We start from the raw sequence: 19,515 nt of genomic DNA on the forward strand, positions 1-19,515 counted from the left end.
AGTGCCCTTGGGGCCACAGGCTCCAAGACCCACACTTTCTGCCCTGGTTGGTACTGAACCAAAACAGCCTTCTGGACATGCCATTGCTTCTGGAGCTCTTGGCTGGCCTGAAGGTTTTTACTGGCCTTTTTCATGTACTCAGCCATCCTTGATCTGAGGCCAAGTACATAATCCACAATATCTTGCTTTGGAGCTTTTAAAGGTTGTTCCCAACCCTCCTTGACAAGTGTTAGTGGACCCCTCACAGGGTGTCCAAAGAGGAGTTCAAAGGGGCTGAAGCCCACTCCTTTCTGGGGTACCTCCCTGTAGGCAAAAAGGAGGTATGGTAAAAGGATATCCCATCTCCTGCGGAGTTTTTCAGGGAGACCCATAATCATGCCTTTGAGAGTTTTGTTAAATCTCTCCACCAGTCCATTTGTTTGTGGATGATAGGGTGTAGTGAACTTGTAAGTCACACCACACTCCTTCCACATGGCCTTCAAGTAAGCAGACATGAAATTGCTTCCTCTGTCTGATACCACCTCTTTTGGGAAGCCCACCTCGGAAAAGATTCCCAGGAGGGCCTTTGCCACTGCAGGAGCTGTAGTGGTCCTTAGAGGAATTGCTTCAGGATATCTGGTGGCATGGTCTACTAACACCAAGATAAACCTATTGCCTGAAGCAGTAGGAGGGTCAAGGGGGCCAACTATGTCAACCCCTACCCTTTCAAAGGGAACCCCAACCACAGGCAGTGGAATAAGGGGTGCCTTTGGAGTGCCACCTGTCTTGCCACTGGCTTGACAGGTTTCACAGGACTTACAAAACTCTTTTGTGTCCTCAGACATTCTAGGCCAATGAAACAAGGGAACAAGCCTGTCCCAAGTTTTCATTTGCCCCAAATGTCCAGCTAGGGGAATGTCGTGAGCAAGAGTTAGGAGGAACTTTCTGTACTCCTGAGGAATCACTAATCTCCTGGCAGCTCCAGGTTTAGGATCCCTTGCCTCAGTGTACAAGAGGTTGTCCTCCCAGTAAACTCTGTGAGAATCACTGACATCCCCATTAGCCTGTTTGACAGCTTGCTATCTTAAACCCTCTAGTGTGGGACAGGTCTGCCGTGCCACACTCAGCTCCTCCCTGGCAGGCCCCCCTTCACCCAAAAGCTCAGCAGTGTCTGCTTCCAGCTCCTCTGGTGAAGGTTCTACACAGGGTGGGAATTCTTCTTCCTCTGAAGTTGAATCCACTGTAGAGGGAGGGATAGTAGGTAGTGATTTACCTTTGCTACCCCTAGCTTTAGGGAGTACTTGGTCCATTCTTCCAAGACCCAAGTGACCCTGTCCTTTTTGCTTTTTGGCCTGAGCCCTGGTCAAAGCAAAAATATGCCCTGGAATGCCCAGCATTGCTGCATGAGCCTCCAACTCCACTTCTGCCCAAGCTGATGTCTCTAAATAATTCCCTAATAGACAGTCTACAGGTAAATCTGAGGCAACCACAACTTTCTTTGGGCCAGTAACCCCCCCCCCCCAGTTGAGATTTACAACAGCCATGGGGAGGCCAAGGGTGTTGTTGTGAGCATCGGTTACTTGGTACTGGTGACCAAGTAGGTGTTGTTCAGGGTGGACCAGTTTCTCTATCACCATTGTGACACTGGCACCAGTGTCCCTGTAGGCCTGAACCTCAACACCATTTATTAGGGGTAGTTGCTTGTACTTATCCATGTTAAGGGGACAAGCAACCAAGGTGGCTAAATCAATAGCCCCCTCAGAGACTAACACAGCCTCTGTGGTCTCCCTAATCAGACCAACCCCAACTAAGTTACCAATAGTGAGCCCTGCTACTCCCTTGGATTGGCTATTAGTAGGTTTGCTCCCACCACCACTGCTATTAGTAGGGACACTAGGTGTAGCAGTAGGGGTTGTAGTGGTAGGAGGCTTGGTGCTTTTCTTTGGACAACTGGGATCTGTTGTCCAATGGCCTTTTATTTTACATAAATAGCTCCATGGTTTCTTTTCTTTGTTTTGATTGGAAGAGGATTTGGGCCCACCACCCCCACCAGAGTGTTTTTGTGGGCCTGATGAAGACTCATTTTTAGATTTGTCCCCACCCTTGTCAGAAGACTTACCATCCTTCTTCTTATTGCCATCTTTGTCACCCCCTGTATGAACTTTTCTGTTCACCCTTGTTCTGACCCATTTGTCTGCCTTCTTTCCCAATTCTTGGGGACAGGTCAGATCAGAGTCCACCAAGTACTGGTGTAACAAATCAGACACACAATTATTAAGAATATGCTCTCTCAGGATCAAGTTATACAGGCTTTCATAATCAGTAACTTTACTGCCATGTAACCACCCCTCCAAGGCCTTCACTGAATGGTCAACAAAATCAACCCAGTCTTGTGAAGACTCCTTTTCGGTCTCTCTGAACTTCATCCTGTACTGTTCAGTGGTTAAGCCATAACCATCCAGGAGTGCATTCTTAAGAACTGTAAAATTATTGGCATCACTTTCTTTCACAGTAAGGAACCTATCCCTACCCTTTCCACTAAATGATAGCCATAGGATAGCAGCCCACTGCCTTTGAGGAACATCCTGTACAACACAGGCCCTCTCAAGTGCAGCAAACCACTTGTTAATGTCTTCCCCCTCCTTATAAGGGGGAACTATCTTATGCAGATTCCTAGAATCATGCTCTTTTGCAGGATGACTATGGGGCATACTACTGCTGCCACCATGGGTTTCTAAACCCAATTTCTGTCTTTCTCTCTCCACTTCTAAGGACTGTTTATCCAAATCCAGCTGTTGCTTCTTGAGCTTCAGTCTGGTTTGTTCCACTCTCAATCTATTGAGCTCCCTTTCTAACAATCTGTCATCAGGGTGGGTGTGAGGGACATGCCTTGAAACAGAAGTATGGTGAGAATGAACAGAAGGAGACCTGTCCCTTACAGAAGGCATCCTAACAGCTTGGTTAACAGAAACATCACTTCTAATATGATGAGAAGGAATACTCTTGCTATGATGTGAGACAACACTATCAGTATGGTGTGAATATACATCAGTACCAACTATGCTAGGCTGTCCGGTAATGGGCAGGCTAGGAAGTTTATTTCCTGAATCTTTTTCTAGGGGAGTCCCTGGATCAGATTGGGAACCTTTAGCTACTTTTTCAACAGATGGGGCACCTCTGGCCTTATCCTGTTCTATAAGCATGTTAATCAACAGTTCTCTGGGGGGGATTCTTCCATACACTTAAACCTCTATCTATGCAGAGACTCCTTGCTCCTTTCCAGCTAAGGTGATCATAAGGAAGTTTGGACAGATCAACAGTTTGGCCTGTGCCAGACATTTTAGAAAGTGTTTAAGTGACTGAAAAAGTGAGAAAAAAGTTTTTCAGAACTTTTGGAAAAACAGAATTAAAAACTTTTAAAACTTTTTAAGAACTTTTAGAAAGTTTAGAGGTACTTTTCAGCACTTAGAAAAGAGTGAAAAGAGGAAATGCAAAACTTTTTGGTTAGGTGTACATACACTGAACTTGTTTTGTATATTTTTCTCTTATGAAAAGTACAATGACAAAAGTGGTAAGTAGTTACAGAGCACTTATCCCACCGCTGCACAACCAATGTAGGAGGCTGGACTAGCTTGTAGTGAGTACCAAGGGGTACTTACACCTTGCACCAGGCCCAGGTATCCCTTATTAGTGTATAGGGTGTCTAGCAGATTAGGCTGATAGATAATGGTAGCTTAGCAGAGCAGCTTAGGCTGAACTAGGAGACGAGTGAAGCTCCTACAGTACCACTAGTGTCACTTGCACAATATCATAAGAAAACACAATACACAGATATACTAAAAATAAAGGTACTTTATTTTTATGACAATATGCCAAAGTATCTCAGTGAGTACCCTCAGTATGAGGATAGCAAATATACACAAGATATATGTACACAATACCAAAAATATGCAGTATAGTCTTAGAAACCAGTGCAAACAATGTATAGTTACAATAGGATGCAATGGGGACACATAGGGATAGGGGCAACACAAACCATATACTCCAAAAGTGGAATGCGAACCACGAATGGACCCCAAACCTATGTGGCCTTGTAGAGGGTCGATGGGACTGTAAGAAAACAGTGAGGGTTAGAAAAATAGCCCACCCCAAGACCCTGAAAAGTGAGTGCAAAGTGCACTAAAGTTCCCCAAAGGACATAGGAGTCGTGATAGGGGAATTCTGCAGGAAAGACACAAACCAGCAATGCAACAACGATGGATTTCCAAACGAGGGTAACTGTGGAACAAGGGGACCAAGTCCAAAAGTCACAAGCAAGTCGGAGATGGGCAGATGCCCAGGAAATGCCAGCTGTGGGTGCAAAGAAGCTGCTACTAGGCAGTAGAAGCTGAGGATTCTGCAGGAACAAAAAGGGCTAGAAACTTCCCCTTTGGAGGATGGATGTCCCACGTTGAGAAGAGTCGTGCAGAAGTGTTTTCCCGCCAAAATACCGCCAAAAAACCTTGCTAGCTGCAAATTGTGCGGTTAGGGTTTTTGGATGCTGCTGTGGTCCAGGAGGGACCAGGATGTTGCCAATTGTGTCAGGGGACAGAGGAGGCGCCCAGCAGGACAAGGAGCCCTCTCAGAGGCAGGCAGCACCCGCAGAAGTGCTAGAACAGGCACTACGAAGAGGAGTGAAATGGTGAACACCCAAAGATGCACAAAGGAGGCCCACGCCGCTGGAGGACAACTTAGGAAGTCGTACAATTCAGGTTATAGTGCCGTGGACCCAGGCTTGGCTGTGCACAAAGGATTTCTGCCGGAAGTGCACAGAGGCCGGAGTAGCTGAAAAAGACACGGTTCCCCGCAATGCAGTCTGGCGTGGGGAGGCAAGGACTTACCTCCACCAAACTTGGACTGAAGAGTCACTGGACTGTGGGAGTCACTTGGACAGAGTTGCTGGATTCAAGGGACCTCGCTCGTCGTGCTGAGAGGAGACCCAGTGTACCGGTAATGCAGTTCTTTGGTGCCTGCGGTTGCAGGGGGACGATTCCGTCGGCCCACGGGAGATTTCTTCAGAGCTTCTAGTGCAGAGAGGAGGCAGACTACCCCCACAGCATGCACCACCAGGAAAACAGTCGAGAAGGCGTCAGGATCAGCGTTACAAAGTTGCAGTAGTCGTCTTCGCTACTTTGTTGCAGTTTTGCAGGCTTCCAGCGCAGTCAGCAGTCGATTCCTTGGCAGAAGGTGAAGAGAGAGATGCAGAGGAGCTCTGATGAGCTCTTGCATTCGTTATCTAAGGAATTCCCCAAGCAGAGACCCTAAATAGCCAGAAAAGAGGTTTTGGCTACTTAGGAGAGAGGATAGGCTAGCAACACCTGAAGGAGCCTATCAGAAGGAGTCTCTGACTTCACCTGCTGGCCCTGGCCACTCAGAGCAGTCCAGTGTGCCAGCAGCACCTCTGTTTCCAAGATGGCAGAGGTCTGGAGCACACTGGAGGAGCTCTGGGCACCTCCCAGGGGAGGTGCAGGTCAGGGGAGTGGTCACTCCCCTTTCCTTTGTCCAGTTTCACGCCAGAGCAGGGCTGAGGGGTCCCTGAACCGGTGTAGACTGGCTTATGCAGAAATGGGCACTATCTGTGCCCATGAAAGCATTTCCAGAGGCTGGGGGAGGCTACTCCTCCCCTGCCTAAACACCTTTTTCCAAAGGGAGAGGGTGTAACACCCTCTCTCTGAGGAAGTCCTTTGTTCTGCCATCCTGGGCCAGGACTGGCTGGACCCCAGGAGGGCAGAAACCTGTCTGAGGGGTTGGCAGCAGCTGCAGTGAAACCCCTGAAAAGGCAGTTTGGCAGTACCAGGGTCTGTGCTACAGACCAGTGGGATCATGGGATTGTGCCAACCATGCCAGGATGGCATAGAGGGGGCAATTCCATGATCATAGACATGTTACATGGCCATATTCGGAGTTACCATTGTGAAGCTATACATAGGTAGTGACCTATGTGTAGTGCACGCGTGTAATGGTGTCCCCGCACTCACAAAGTCTGGGGAATTTGCCCTGAACAATGTGGGGGCACCTTGGCTAGTGCCAGGGTGCCCGCACACTAAGTAACTTTGCACCTAACCTTTACCAGGTAAAGGATAGACATATAGGTGACTTATAAGTTACTTAAGTGCAGTGGTAAATGGCAGTGAAATAACGTGGACGTTCATTCACTCAGGCTGCAGTGGCAGGCCTGTGTAAGAATTGTCAGAGCTCCCTATGGGTGGCAAAAGAAATGCTGCAGCCCATAGGGAACTCCTGGAACCCCAATACCCTGGGTACCTCAGTACCATATACTAGGGAATTATAAGGGTGTTCCAGTTTGCCAATGTGAATTGGTGAAATTGGTCACTAGCCTGTTAGTGACAATTTGGAAAGAAATGAGAGAGCATAACCACTGAGGTTCTGGATAGCAGAGCCTCAGTGAGACAGTTAGTCATAACACAGGTAACACTTTCAGGCACACTTATGAGAACTGGGGCCCTGGCTGTCAGGGTCCCAGTGACACATACAACTAAAAAAACATATATACAGTGAAAAATGGGGGTAACATGCCAGGCAAGATCGTACTTTCCTATAAAGGGTATGCCCAGACGTGGGTCCCGTGCTCACTGTGCCACTAGATTCAAGCTAGCCTGGCTGATGAAGGGTGATACCCAGAAACTGGTCCCAGGATGCTTGTTTCCAGTCCAGGGAGGACCTGGCTTGGCAGTTCGGGCTGGACAGTTCCCTTGAGGAACAGGGTCAAGACTAATTTGCATATAGCTGGGTCCAAACTGGAGTGGCATGGTGAGTAAAAGAACGATGGATTAAACCCAGATCTGTGACTGGGGATGAGTGTTTGCATTGTTCAGCACTCCGTCTATCATCCTCTTGTGTTGCTAAAGGTCCCCTAAGTGGGAAGGTTTTGCCCAGACATGGGTCCCGTGCTCACTGTGCCACTGGATTCAAGCTAGCCTGGCTGATGAAGGGTGATACCCAGAAACCGGTCCCAGGATGCTTGTTTCCGGTCCAGGGAGGACCTGGCTTGGCAGTTCGGGCTGGACTCTTCCCTTGAGGAACAGGGTCAAGACTGATTTGCATATAGCTGGGTGCAAACTGGTGTGGCATGGTAAGCAAAAGAACAATGGATTAAACCCAGGTCTGTGAGTGGGGGTGAGTGTTTGCATTGTTCAGCACTCCATCCATCATCCTTTTGTGTTGCTAAAGTTGCCCTAAGTGGGAAGGGTATGATCAGACGTGGGTCCCGTGCTCACTGTGCCACTGGATTCAAGCTAGCCTGGCTGATGAAGGGTGATACCCACAAACTGGGCCCAGGATGCTTGTTTCCGGTCCAGGGAGGACCTGGCTTGGCAGTTCGGGCTGGACTGTTCCCTTGAGGAACAGGATCAAGACTGATTTCCATATAGCTGGGTCCAAACTGGCGTGGCATGTGAGCAAAAGAACGATGGATTAAACCCAGGTCTGTGACTGGGGGTGAGTGTTTGCATTGTTCAGCACTCCGTCCATCATCCTTTTGTGTTGCTAAAGTTGCCCTAAGTGGGAAGGGTATGCCCAGACGTGGGTCCCGTGCTCACTGTGCCACTAGATTCAAGCTAGCCTGGCTGATGAAGGCTGATACCCAGAAACCGGTCCCAGGATGCTTTTTTCCCTGGATTCAAACTAGCCTGGCTGATGAAGGGTATTACCCAGAAACCTGTTCGAGGATGCTTGTTTGCGGTCTAGGGAGGACCTGGCTTGGCAGTTCGGGCTGGACTGTTCCATTGCGGAACAGGGTCAAGACTGATTTGCATGTAGCTGGGTCCAAACTGGGGTGGCATGGTGAGCAAAAGAATGATGGATTAAACCCAGATCTGTGACTGGGGGTGAGTGTTTGCATTGTTCAGCACTCCATCCATCATCCTTTTGTGTTTTCTAAAGTTGCCCTAAGTGGGAAGGGTATGCCTTGATGTGGATGCCTTGCTCACTGTGTCACTGGATTCAAGCTAACCTGACTGATGAAGGGTGATACCCAGAACAGGTCCCAGGATGCTTGTTTCCGGTCCAGGGAGGACCTGGCTTGGCAGTTTGGGCTGGACTGTTCCCTTGAGAAACAGGGTCAAGATTGATTTGCATATACCTGGGTCCAAACTGGGGTGGCATGGTGAGCAAATGAATGATGGATTAACCCTAGATCTGTGACTGGGGGTGAGTGTTTGCATTGTTCAGCACTCCGTCCATTATCCTTTTGTGTTGCTAAAGTTGCCCTAAGTGGGAAGGGTATGCCCAGACGTGGGTCCCGTGCTCACTGTGCCACTAGATTCAAGCTAGCCTGGCTGATGAAGGGTGATACCCAGAAACCTGTCCCAGGATCCTTCTTTGCAGTCCAGGGAGGACCTGGCTTGGCAGTTCGGGCTGGACTGTTCCCTTGAGGAACAGGGTCAAGACTGATTTCCATGTAGCTGGGTCCAAACTGATCCAAAGAACAATGGATTAAACCCAGATCTGTGACTGGGGGTGAGTGATTGTATTGTTCAGCACTCCGTCCATCATCCTTTTGTGTTGCTAAAGTTGCCCTAAGTGGGAAGGTTATGCCCAGACGTGGGTCCCATGCTCACTGTGCCACTAGATTCAAGCTAGCCTGGCTGATGAAGGGTGATACCCAGAAACCGGTCCCAGGATGCTTGTTTCCCTGCATTCAAGCTAGCCTGGCTGATGAAGGGTGATACTCAGAAACCTGTCCCAGGATGCCTGTTTCCAGTCCAGGGAGGACCTGGCTTGGCAGTTTGGGCTGGACTGTTCCCTTGAGGAACAGGGTCAAGACTGATTTGCATGTAGCTGGGTCCAAACAGGGGTAGCATGGTGAGCAAAAGAACGATGGATTAAACCCAGATCTGTGACTGGGGGTGAGTGTTTGCATTGTTCAGCACTCCATCCATCATCCTTTTGTGTTGCTAAAGCTGCGTAATTGGGAAGGGTATGCCCCGACGTGGGTCCCGTGCTCACTGTGCCACTAGATTCAAGCTAGCCTGGCTGATGAAGGGTGATACCCAGAAACGTTCCCAGGTTGTTTGTTTCCCTGCATTCAAGCTAGCCTGGCTGATGAAGGGTGATACTCAGAAACCTGTCCCAGGATGCCTGTTTCCAGTCCAGGGAGGACCTGGCTTGGCAGTTTGGGCTGGAATCTTCCCTTGAGGAACAGGGTCGAGACTGATTTGCATATAGCTGGGTCCAAACTGGGGTGGCATGGTGTGTAAAAGAACGGTAGATTAAACCCAGATCTTTAACTGGGGGTGAGTGTTTGCATTGTTTGGTACTCCGTCCATCATCCTCTTGTGTTGCTAAAGTTGCCCTAAGTGGGAAGGTATGCCCAGACGTGGGTCCCGTGCTTATTTGGCCACTGGATTCAAGCTAGCCTGGCTGATGAAGGGTGATACCCAGAAACCGGTCCCAGGATGCTTGTTTCCGGTCCAGGGAGGACCTGGCTTTGCAGTTCGGGCTGGACGGTTCCCTTGAGGAACAGGGTCAAGACTGATTTGTATGTAGCTGGGTCCAAACAGGAGTGGCATGGTGAGCAAAAGAACGATGGATTAAACCCATATCTGTGACTGGGGAGTGAGTGTTTGCATTGTTCAGCACTCCGTCCATCATCCTTTTGTGTTGCTAAAGTTGCCCTAAGTGGGAAGGGTATGCCCAGACGTGGGTCCCGTGCTCATTGTGCCACTGAATTCAAGCTAGCCTGGCTGATGAAGGGTGATACCCAGAAACCGGTCCCAGGATGTTTGTTTCGGGTCCAGGGAAGACCTGGCTTGGCAGTTCGGGCTGGACTGTTCCCTTGAAGGACAGGGTCAGGACTGATTTGCATTTAGTTGAGTCCAAATTGGGGTGGCATGTATGCAAAAGAACACTGGATTAAACCCAGATCTGTGACTGGGAGTGAGTGTTTGCGTTGTTCAGCATTCCATCCAGCATCCTTTTGTGTTGCTAAAGTTGCCCTAAGTGGGAAGGGTATGCCCAGACGTCGGTGAAATCCTCACTGTGCCACTGGATTCAAGCTAACCTGGCTGATAAAGGGTGATACCCAGAAACCAGTATCAGGATGCTTGTTTCCAATCCAGGGAGGATCTGGCTTGGCAGTTCGGGCTGGACTGTTCCCTTGAGGAACAGGGTCAAGATTGATTTGCACATAGCTGGGTCCACACTGGGGTGGCATGATGAGTTTGAGAAAGTGCCTCTTTCTAGCCTTGTTACCCCCACTTTTGGCCTGTTTGTGAGTGTATGTCAGGGTGTTTTCACTGTCTCACTGGGAGCCTGCCAGCCAGGGCCCAGTGCCCATAGTGAAAACCCAATGTTTTCAGTATGTTTGTTATGTGTCACTGGGACCCTGCTAGCCAGGACCCCAGTGCTCATAAGTTTGTGCCCTATAGGTATGTGTTCCCTGTGTGATGCCTAACTGTCTCACTGAGGCTCTGCTAACCAGAACCTCAGTGGTTATGCTCTCTCTGTACAAATTGTCACTAACAGGCTAGTGACCAATTTCACCAATTTACATTGGCATACTGGAACACCCTTATAATTCCCTACTATATGGTACTGAGGTACCCAGGGTATTGGGGTTCCAGGAGACCCCTATGGGCTGCAGCATTTCTTTTGCCACCCATAGGGAACTCTGACAATTCTTACACAGGCCTGCCATTGCAGCCTGAGTGAAATAACGTCCACGTTATTTCACAGCCATTTACCACTGCACTTAAGTAACTTATAAGTCACCTATATGTCTAACCCTTACCTGGTAAAGGTTGGGTGCTAAGTTACTTAGTGTGTGGGCACCCTGCGACTAGCCAAGGTGCCCCCACATTGTTCAGGGCAAATTCCCCGGACTTTGAGAGTGCGGGGACACCATTACACGCGTACACTATACATATGTCACAACTAAGGTATAGCGTCACAATGGTAACTCCGAACATGGCCATGTAACATGTCAATTCCATGTCTCTAGCTCAGACCCGGGTACTGCCAAACTACCTTTCCCGGGATATCACTGCAGCTGCTGCTGCTGCCAACCCCTCATAAAGGTTTCTGCCCTCCTGGGGTCCAGCCAGGCTTGGCCCAGGAAGGCAGAACAAAGGACTTCCTCAGAGAGAGGGTGTTACACCCTCTACCTTTGGAAAAAGGTGTCAGGGCTGGGGAGGAGTAGCCTCCCCCAGCCTCTGGAAATGCTTTGATGGGCACAGATGGTGCCCATCTCTGCATAAGCCAGTCTACACCGGTTCAGGGATCCCCCAGCCCTGCTCTGGCGCAAAACTGGACAAAGGAAAGGGGAGTGACCACTCCCCTGACCTGCACCTCCCCTGGGAGGTGCCCAGAGCTCCTCCAGTGTGCTCCAGACCTCTGCCATCTTGGAAACAGAGGTGCTGCTGGCACACTGGACTGCTCTGAGTAGCCTGTGCCAGCAGGTGACGTCAGAGACTCCTTCTGATAGGCTCCTTCAGGTGTTGGTAGCCTATCCTCATTCCTAAGTAGCCAAACCTCCTTTTCTGGCTATTTAGGGTCTCTGCTTTGGGGAATTCTTTAGATAACGAATGCAAGAGCTCATCATAGTTCTTCTGCATCTCTCTCTTCACCTTCTGCCAAGGAATCGACCGCTGACTGCTCTGGAAGCCTGCAAAACTGCAACAAAGTAGCAAAGACGACTACTGCGACCTTGTAATGTTGATCCAGCTGCCTTCTCGACTGTTTTCCTGGTGGTGCATGCTGTGGGGGTAGTCTGCCTCCTCTCTGCACTAGAAGCTCCAAAGAAATCTCCTGTGGGTCAACGGAATCTTCCCCCTGCAACCGCAGGCACCAAAGAACTGCATCACCGGTCCTCTGGGTCTCCTCTCAGCACAACGAGCGAGGTCCCTTGAACTCAGCAACTCTGTCCAAGTGACTCCCGCAGTCCAGTGACTCTTCAGTCCAAGTTTGGTCGAGGTAAGCCCTTGCCTCCCCACGCTAGACTGCATTGCTGGGAACCACGTGTTTTGCAGCTACTCTGGCTCCTGTGCACTCTTCCAGGATTTCCTTTCTGCACAGCCAAGCCTGGGTCCCCGGCACTCTAACCTGCAGTGCACGACCTCCTGAGTTGTCCTCCGGCGTCGTGGGACCCTCCTTTGTGACTTTGGGTGAGCTCCGGTTAACTCCAATTTGTAGTGCCCTTTCCGGCACTTCTGCGGGTGCTGTTTGCTTCTGAGTGGGCTCCTTGTCTTGCTGGATGCCCCCTCTGTCTCCTCACGCAATTGGCGACATCCTGGTCCCTCCTGGGCCACAGCAGCATCCAAAAACCCTAACCGCGACCCTTGCAGCTAGCAAGGCTTGTTTGCGGTCTTTCGGCACAGAAACACCTCTGCACGACTCTTCACAATGTGGGACATCCATCCTCCAAATGGGAAGTTTCTAGCCCTTGTCGTTCTTGCAGAATCCACAGCTTCTACCATCCGGTGCCAGCTTCTTTGCACCCACCACTGGCATTTCCTGGGCATCTGCCCACTCCCGACTTGATCGTGACTCTTGGACTTGGTCCCCTTGTTCCACAGGTACTCTCGTCAGGAAATCCATTGTTGTTGCATTGCTGGTGTTGGTCTTCCTTGCAGAATCCCCCTATAACGAGTTCTGTGCTCTTAGGGGAACTTAGGTGCACTTTGCACCCACTTTTCAGGGTCTTGGGGTGGTCTATTTTTCTAACCCTCACTGTTTTCTTACAGTCCCAGCAACCCTCTACAAGGTCACATAGGTTTGGGGTCCATTCGTGGTTCGCATTCCATTTCTAGAGTATATGGTTTGTGTTGCCCCTATCCCTATGTGCATCCATTGCATTTTATTGTGACTAAACATTGTTTGCACTGTTTTCTATTGCTATTACTGCATATTTTGGTATTGTGTACATATATCTTGTGTATATTTGCTATCCTCATACTGAGGGTATTCACTGAGATACTTTGGCATATTGTCATAAAAATAAAGTACCTTTATTTTTAGTATATCAGTGTATTGTGTTTTCTTATGATATTGTGCATATGACACTAATGGTACTGTAGGAGCTTCACTCGTCTCCTAGTTCAGCCTAAGCTGCTCTGCTAAGCTACCTTTTCTATCAGCCTAAGCTGCTAGACACCCATCTACACTAATAAGGGATACCTGGGCCTGGTGCAAAGTGTAAGTACCCCTTGGTAACCACTACAAGCCAGTCCAGCCTCCTACAATGAGCAAAAGAACAATGGATTAAACCCAGATCTGTGACTGGGGGTGAGTGTTTGCATTGTTCAGCACTCCGTCCATTATCCTGTTGTGTTGCTAAAGATGCCCTAAGTGGGAAGGGTATGCCCAGACGTGGGGCCCGTGCTCACTGTGCCACTAGATTCAAGCTAGTCTGGCTGATGAATGGTGATACCCAGAAACTGATCCCAGGATGCTTGTTTCCGGTTCAGGGAGGACCTGGCTTGGCAGTTCGGGCTGGACTGTTCCCTTGAGGAACAGGGTCAAGACTGATTTGCATATAGCGGGGTCCAAACTGGAGAGGCATGGTGAGTAAAAGAACGATGGATTAAACCCAGAACTGTGACTGGGGATGAGTGTTTGCATTGTTCAACACTCCGTCCATCATCCTTTTGTGTTGCTAAAGGTGCCCTAAGTGGGAAGGTTTTGCCCAGACATGGGTCCCGTGCTCACTGTGCCACTGGATTCAAGCTAGCCTGGCTGATGAAGGGTGATACCCAGAAACTGGTCCAGGATGCTTGTTTCTGGTCCAGGGAGGACCTGGCTTGGCAGTTCCGGCTGGACTGTTCCCTTGAGGAACAGGATCAAGACTGATTTGCTTATAGCTGGGTCAAAACTGGCGTGGCATGTGAGCAAAAGAACAATGGATTAAACCCTTGTCTGTGACTGGGGGTGAGTGTTTGCATTGTTCAGCACTCCGTCCATCATCCTTTTGTGTTGCTAAAGTTGCCCTAAGTGGGAAGGGTATGCCCAGACGTGGGTCCCGTACTCACTGTGCCAGTAGATTCAAGCTAGCCTGGCTGATGAAGGGTGATACCCAGAAACTGGTCCCAGGATGCTTTTTTCCCTGGATTCAAGCTAGCCTGGCTGATGAATGGTGATACCTAGAAACCTGTCCGAGGATGCTTGTTTGCGGTCCAGGGAGGACCTGGCTTGGCAGTTCGGGCTGGACTGTTCCATTGCGGAACAGGATCAAGACTGATTTGCACGTAGCTGGGTCCAAACTGGGGTGGCATGGTGAGCAAAAGAACAATGGATTAAACCCAGATCTGTGACTAGGGGTGAGTGTTTGCATTGTTCAGCACTCCATCCATCCTCCTTTTGTGTTTGCTAAAGTTGCCCTAAGTGGCAAGGGTATGCCCAGATGTGGGTGCTGTGCTCACTGTGCCACTGGATTCAAGCTAGCCTGACTGATGAAGGGTGATACCCAGAACAGGTCCCAGGATGCTTGTTTCCAGTCCAGGGAGGACCTGGCTTGGCAGTTTGGGCTGGACTGTTCCCTTGAGAAACAGGGTCAAGATTGATTTGCATATACCTGGCTCGAAACTGAGGTGGCATGGTAAGCAAAAGAACGATGGATTAACCCCAGATCTGTGACTGGGGGTGAGTGTTTGCATTGTTCAGCAGACTGTCCATTATTTTTTTGTGTTGCTAAAGTTGCCCTAAGTGGGAAGGGTATGCCCAGACGTGGGTCCCGTGCTCACTGTGCCACTAGATTCAAGCTAGCCTGTCTGATGAAGGCTGATACCCAGAAACCGGTCCCAGGATGTTTTATTCCCTGGATTCAAGCTAGCCTGGCTGATGAAGGGTGATACCCAGAAACCTGTCCCAAGATGCTTCTTTGCGGTCCAGGGAGGACCTGGCTTGGCAGTTCGGGCTGGACTGTTCCCTTGAGGAACAGGGTCAAGACTGATTTGCATGTAGCTGTGTCCAAACTGGGGTGGCATGGTGATCCAAAGAACGATGGATTAAATCCAGTTCTGTGACTGTGGGTGAGTGATTGCATTGTTCAGCACTCCGTCCATCATCCTTTTGTGTTGCTAAAGTTGCCCTAAGTGGGGAGGGTATGCCCAGACGTGGGCCCCATGCTCACTGTACCACTGGATTCAAGCTAGCCTGACTGATGAAGGGTGATACCCAGAAACCGGTCCCAGGATGCTTTTTTTCCCTGGATTCAAGCTAGCCTGGCTGATGAAGAGTGATACCCAGAAACCTGTCCCAGGATGCTTCTTTGCGGTCCAGGGAGGACCTGGCTTGGCAGTTCAGGCTGCACTGTTCCCTTGAGGAACAGGGTCAAGAAAGATTTGCATGTAGCTGGGTCCAAACTGGGGTGGCATGGTGATCCAAAGAATGATGGATTAAATCCAGATCTGTGACTGGGGGTGAGTGATTGCATTGTTCAGCACTCCGTCCATCATCCTTTTGTGTTGCTAAAATTGCCCTAAGTGGGAAGGGTATACCCAGACGTGAGCCCCGTGCTCACTGTACCACTGGATTCAAGCTAGCCTGACTGATGAAGGGTGATACCCAGAAACCGGTCCCAGGATGCTTCTTTCCGGCCCAGGGAGGACCTGGCTTGGAAGTTTGGGCTGGACTGTTGCCTTGAGGAACAGGGTCAAGACTGATTTGCAGATACCTGGGTCCAAACTGGGGTGGCATGGTGAGCAAAAGAACGATGGATTAAACCTAGATCTGTGACTGGGGCTGAGTGTTTGCATTGTTCAGCACTCCGTCCATCATCCTTTTGTGTTGCTTAAGTTGCCCTAAGTGGGAAGGGTATGCCCAGACGTGGGTCCCGTGCTCACTGTGCCACTAGATTCAAGCTAGCCTGGCTGATGAAGGGTGATACCCAGAAACTGGTCCCAGGATGCTTTTTTCCCTGGATTCAAGCTAGCCTGGCTGATGAATGGTGATACCTAGAAACCTGTCCGAGGATGCTTGTTTGCGGTCCAGGGAGGACCTGGCTTGGCAGCTCGGGCTGGACTGTTCCATTGCGGAACAGGATCAAGACTGATTTGCATGTAGCTGGGTCCAAACTGGGGTGGCATGGTGAGCAAAAGAACGATGGATTAAACCCAGATCTGTGACTAGGGGTGAGTGTTTGCATTGTTCAGCACTCCATCCATCCTCCTTTTGTGTTTGCTAAAGTTGCCCTAAGTGGGAAGGGTATGCCCAGATGTGGGTGCCGTGCTCACTGTGCCACTGGAATCAAGCTAGCCTGACTGATGAAGGGTGATACCCAGAACAGGTCCCAGGATGCTTGTTTCCAGTCCAGGGAGGACCTGGCTTGGCAGTTCGGGCTGGACTGTTCCCTTGAGGAACAGGGTCAAGACTGATTTGCATGTAGCTGTGTCCAAACTGGGGTGGCATGGTGATCCAAAGAACGATGGATTAAATCCAGATCTGTGACTGTGGGTGAGTGATTGCATTGTTCAGCACTCCGTCCATCATCCTTTTGTGTTGCTAAAGTTGCCCTAAGTGGGGAGGGTATGCCCAGACGTGGGCCCCGTGCTCACTGTACCACTGGATTCAAGCTAGCCTGACTGATGAAGGGTGATACCCAGAAACCGGTCCCAGGATGCTTTTTTTCCCTGGATTCAAGCTAGCCTGGCTGATGAAGGGTGATACCCAGAAACCTGTCCCAGGATGCTTCTTTGCGGTCCAGGGAGGACCTGGCTTGGCAGTTCAGGCTGGACTGTTCCCTTGAGGAACAGGGTCAAGAAAGATTTGCATGTAGCTGGGTCCAAACTGGGGTGGCATGGTGATCCAAAGAATGATGGATTAAATCCAGATCTGTGACTGGGGGTGAGTGATTGCATTGTTCAGCACTCCGTCCATCATCCTTTTGTGTTGCTAAAATTGCCCTAAGTGGGAAGGGTATACCCAGACGTGAGCCCCGTGCTCACTGTACCACTGGATTCAAGCTAGCCTGACTGATGAAGGGTGATACCCAGAAACCGGTCCCAGGATGCTTCTTTCCGGCCCAGGGAGGACCTGGCTTGGAAGTTTGGGCTGAACTGTTGCCTTGAGGAACAGGGTCAAGACTGATTTGCAGATACCTGGGTCCAAACTGGGGTGGCATGGTGAGCAAAAGAACGATGGATTAAACCTAGATCTGTGACTGGGGCTGAGTGTTTGCATTGTTCAGCACTCCGTCCATCATCCTTTTGTGTTGCTTAAGTTGCCCTAAGTGGGAAGGGTATGCCCAGACGTGGGTCCCGTGCTCACTGTGCCACTAGATTCAAGCTAGCCTGGCTGATGAAGGGTGATACCCAGAAACTGGTCCCAGGATGCTTTTTTCCCTGGATTCAAGCTAGCCTGGCTGATGAATGGTGATACCTAGAAACCTGTCCGAGGATGCTTGTTTGCGGTCCAGGGAGGACCTGGCTTGGCAGCTCGGGCTGGACTGTTCCATTGCGGAACAGGATCAAGACTGATTTGCATGTAGCTGGGTCCAAACTGGGGTGGCATGGTGAGCAAAAGAACGATGGATTAAACCCAGATCTGTGACTAGGGGTGAGTGTTTGCATTGTTCAGCACTCCATCCATCCTCCTTTTGTGTTTGCTAAAGTTGCCCTAAGTGGGAAGGGTATGCCCAGATGTGGGTGCCGTGCTCACTGTGCCACTGGAATCAAGCTAGCCTGACTGATGAAGGGTGATACCCAGAACAGGTCCCAGGATGCTTGTTTCCAGTCCAGGGAGGACCTGGCTTGGCAGTTTGGGCTGGAATGTTCCCTTGAGAAACAGGGTCAAGATTGATTTGCATATACCTGGCTCGAAACTGAGGTGGCATGGTAAGCAAAAGAACGATGGATAAACCCCAGATCTGTGACTGGGGGTGAGTGTTTGCATTGTTCAGCACACTGTCCATTATTTTTTTGTGTTGCTAAAGTTGCCCTAAGTGGGAAGGGTATGCCCAGACTTGAGTCCCGTGCTCACTGTGCCACTAGATTCAAGCTAGCCTGGCTGATGAAGGGTGATACCCAGAAACCGGTCCCAGGATGCTTTACTCCCTGGATTCAAGCTAGCCTGGCTGATGAAGGGTGATACCCAGAAACCTGTCCCAGGATGCTTCTTTGCGGTCCAGGGAGGACCTGGCTTGGCAGTTCGGGCTGGACTGTTCCCTTGAGGAACAGGGTCAAGACTGATTTGCATGTAGCTGTGTCCAAACTGGGGTGGCATGGTGATCCAAAGAACGATGGATTAAATCCAGATCTGTGACTGTGGGTGAGTGATTGCATTGTTCAGCACTCCGTCCATCATCCTTTTGTGTTGCTAAAATTGCCCTAAGTGGGAAGGGTATACCCACACTTGAGCCCCGTGCTCACTGTACCACTGGATTCAAGCTAGCCTGACTGATGAAGGGTGATACCCAGAAACCGGTCCCTGGATGCTTGTTTCCGGTCCAGGGAGGACCTGGCTTGGCAGTTTGGGCTGGACTGTTGCCTTGAGGAACAGGGTCAAGACTGATTTGCATATACCTGGGTCCAAACTGGGGTGGCATGGTGAGCAAAAGAACGATGGATTAAACCTAGATCTGTGACTGGGGCTGAGTGTTTGCATTGTTCAGCACTCCGTCCATCATCCTTTTGTGTTGCTTAAGTTGCCCTAAGTGGGAAGGGTATGCCCAGACGTGGGTCCCGTGCTCACTGTGCCACTAGATTCAAGCTAGCCTGGCTGATGAAGGGTGATACCCAGAAACTGGTCCCAGGATGCTTTTTTCCCTGGATTCAAGCTAGCCTGGCTGATGAATGGTGATACCTAGAAACCTGTCCGAGGATGCTTGTTTGCGGTCCAGGGAGGACCTGGCTTGGCAGCTCGGGCTGGACTGTTCCTTTGCGGAACAGGATCAAGACTGATTTGCATGTAGCTGGGTCCAAACTGGGGTGGCATGGTGAGCAAAAGAACAATGGATTAAACCCAGATCTGTGACTAGGGGTGAGTGTTTGCATTGTTCAGCACTCCATCCATCCTCCTTTTGTGTTTGCTAAAGTTGCCCTAAGTGGGAAGGGTATGCCCAGATGTGGGTGCCATGCTCACTGTGCCACTGGATTCAAGCTAGCCTGACTGATGAAGGGTGATACCCAGAACAGGTCCCAGGATGCTTGTTTCCAGTCCAGGGAGGACCTGGCTTGGCAGTTTGGGCTGGACTGTTCCCTTGAGAAACAGGGTCAAGATTGATTTGCATATACCTGGCTCGAAACTGAGGTGGCATGGTAAGCAAAAGAACGATGGATTAACCCCAGATCTGAGACTGGGGGTGAGTGTTTGCATTGTTCAGCAGACTGTCCATTATTTTTTTGTGTTGCTAAAGTTGCCCTAAGTGGGAAGGGTATGCCCAGACGTGGGTCCCGTGCTCACTGTGCCACTAGATTCAAGCTAGCCTGGCTGATGAAGGCTGATACCCAGAAACCGGTCCCAGGATGCTTTATTCCCTGGATTCAAGCTAGCCTGGCTGATGAAGGGTGATACCCAGAAACCTGTCCCAGGATGCTTCTTTGCGGT

This window comes from Pleurodeles waltl, chromosome 5 (genome assembly GCF_031143425.1).
Source record: "Pleurodeles waltl isolate 20211129_DDA chromosome 5, aPleWal1.hap1.20221129, whole genome shotgun sequence".
NCBI classification, from domain to species: Eukaryota; Metazoa; Chordata; class Amphibia; order Caudata; family Salamandridae; genus Pleurodeles; species Pleurodeles waltl.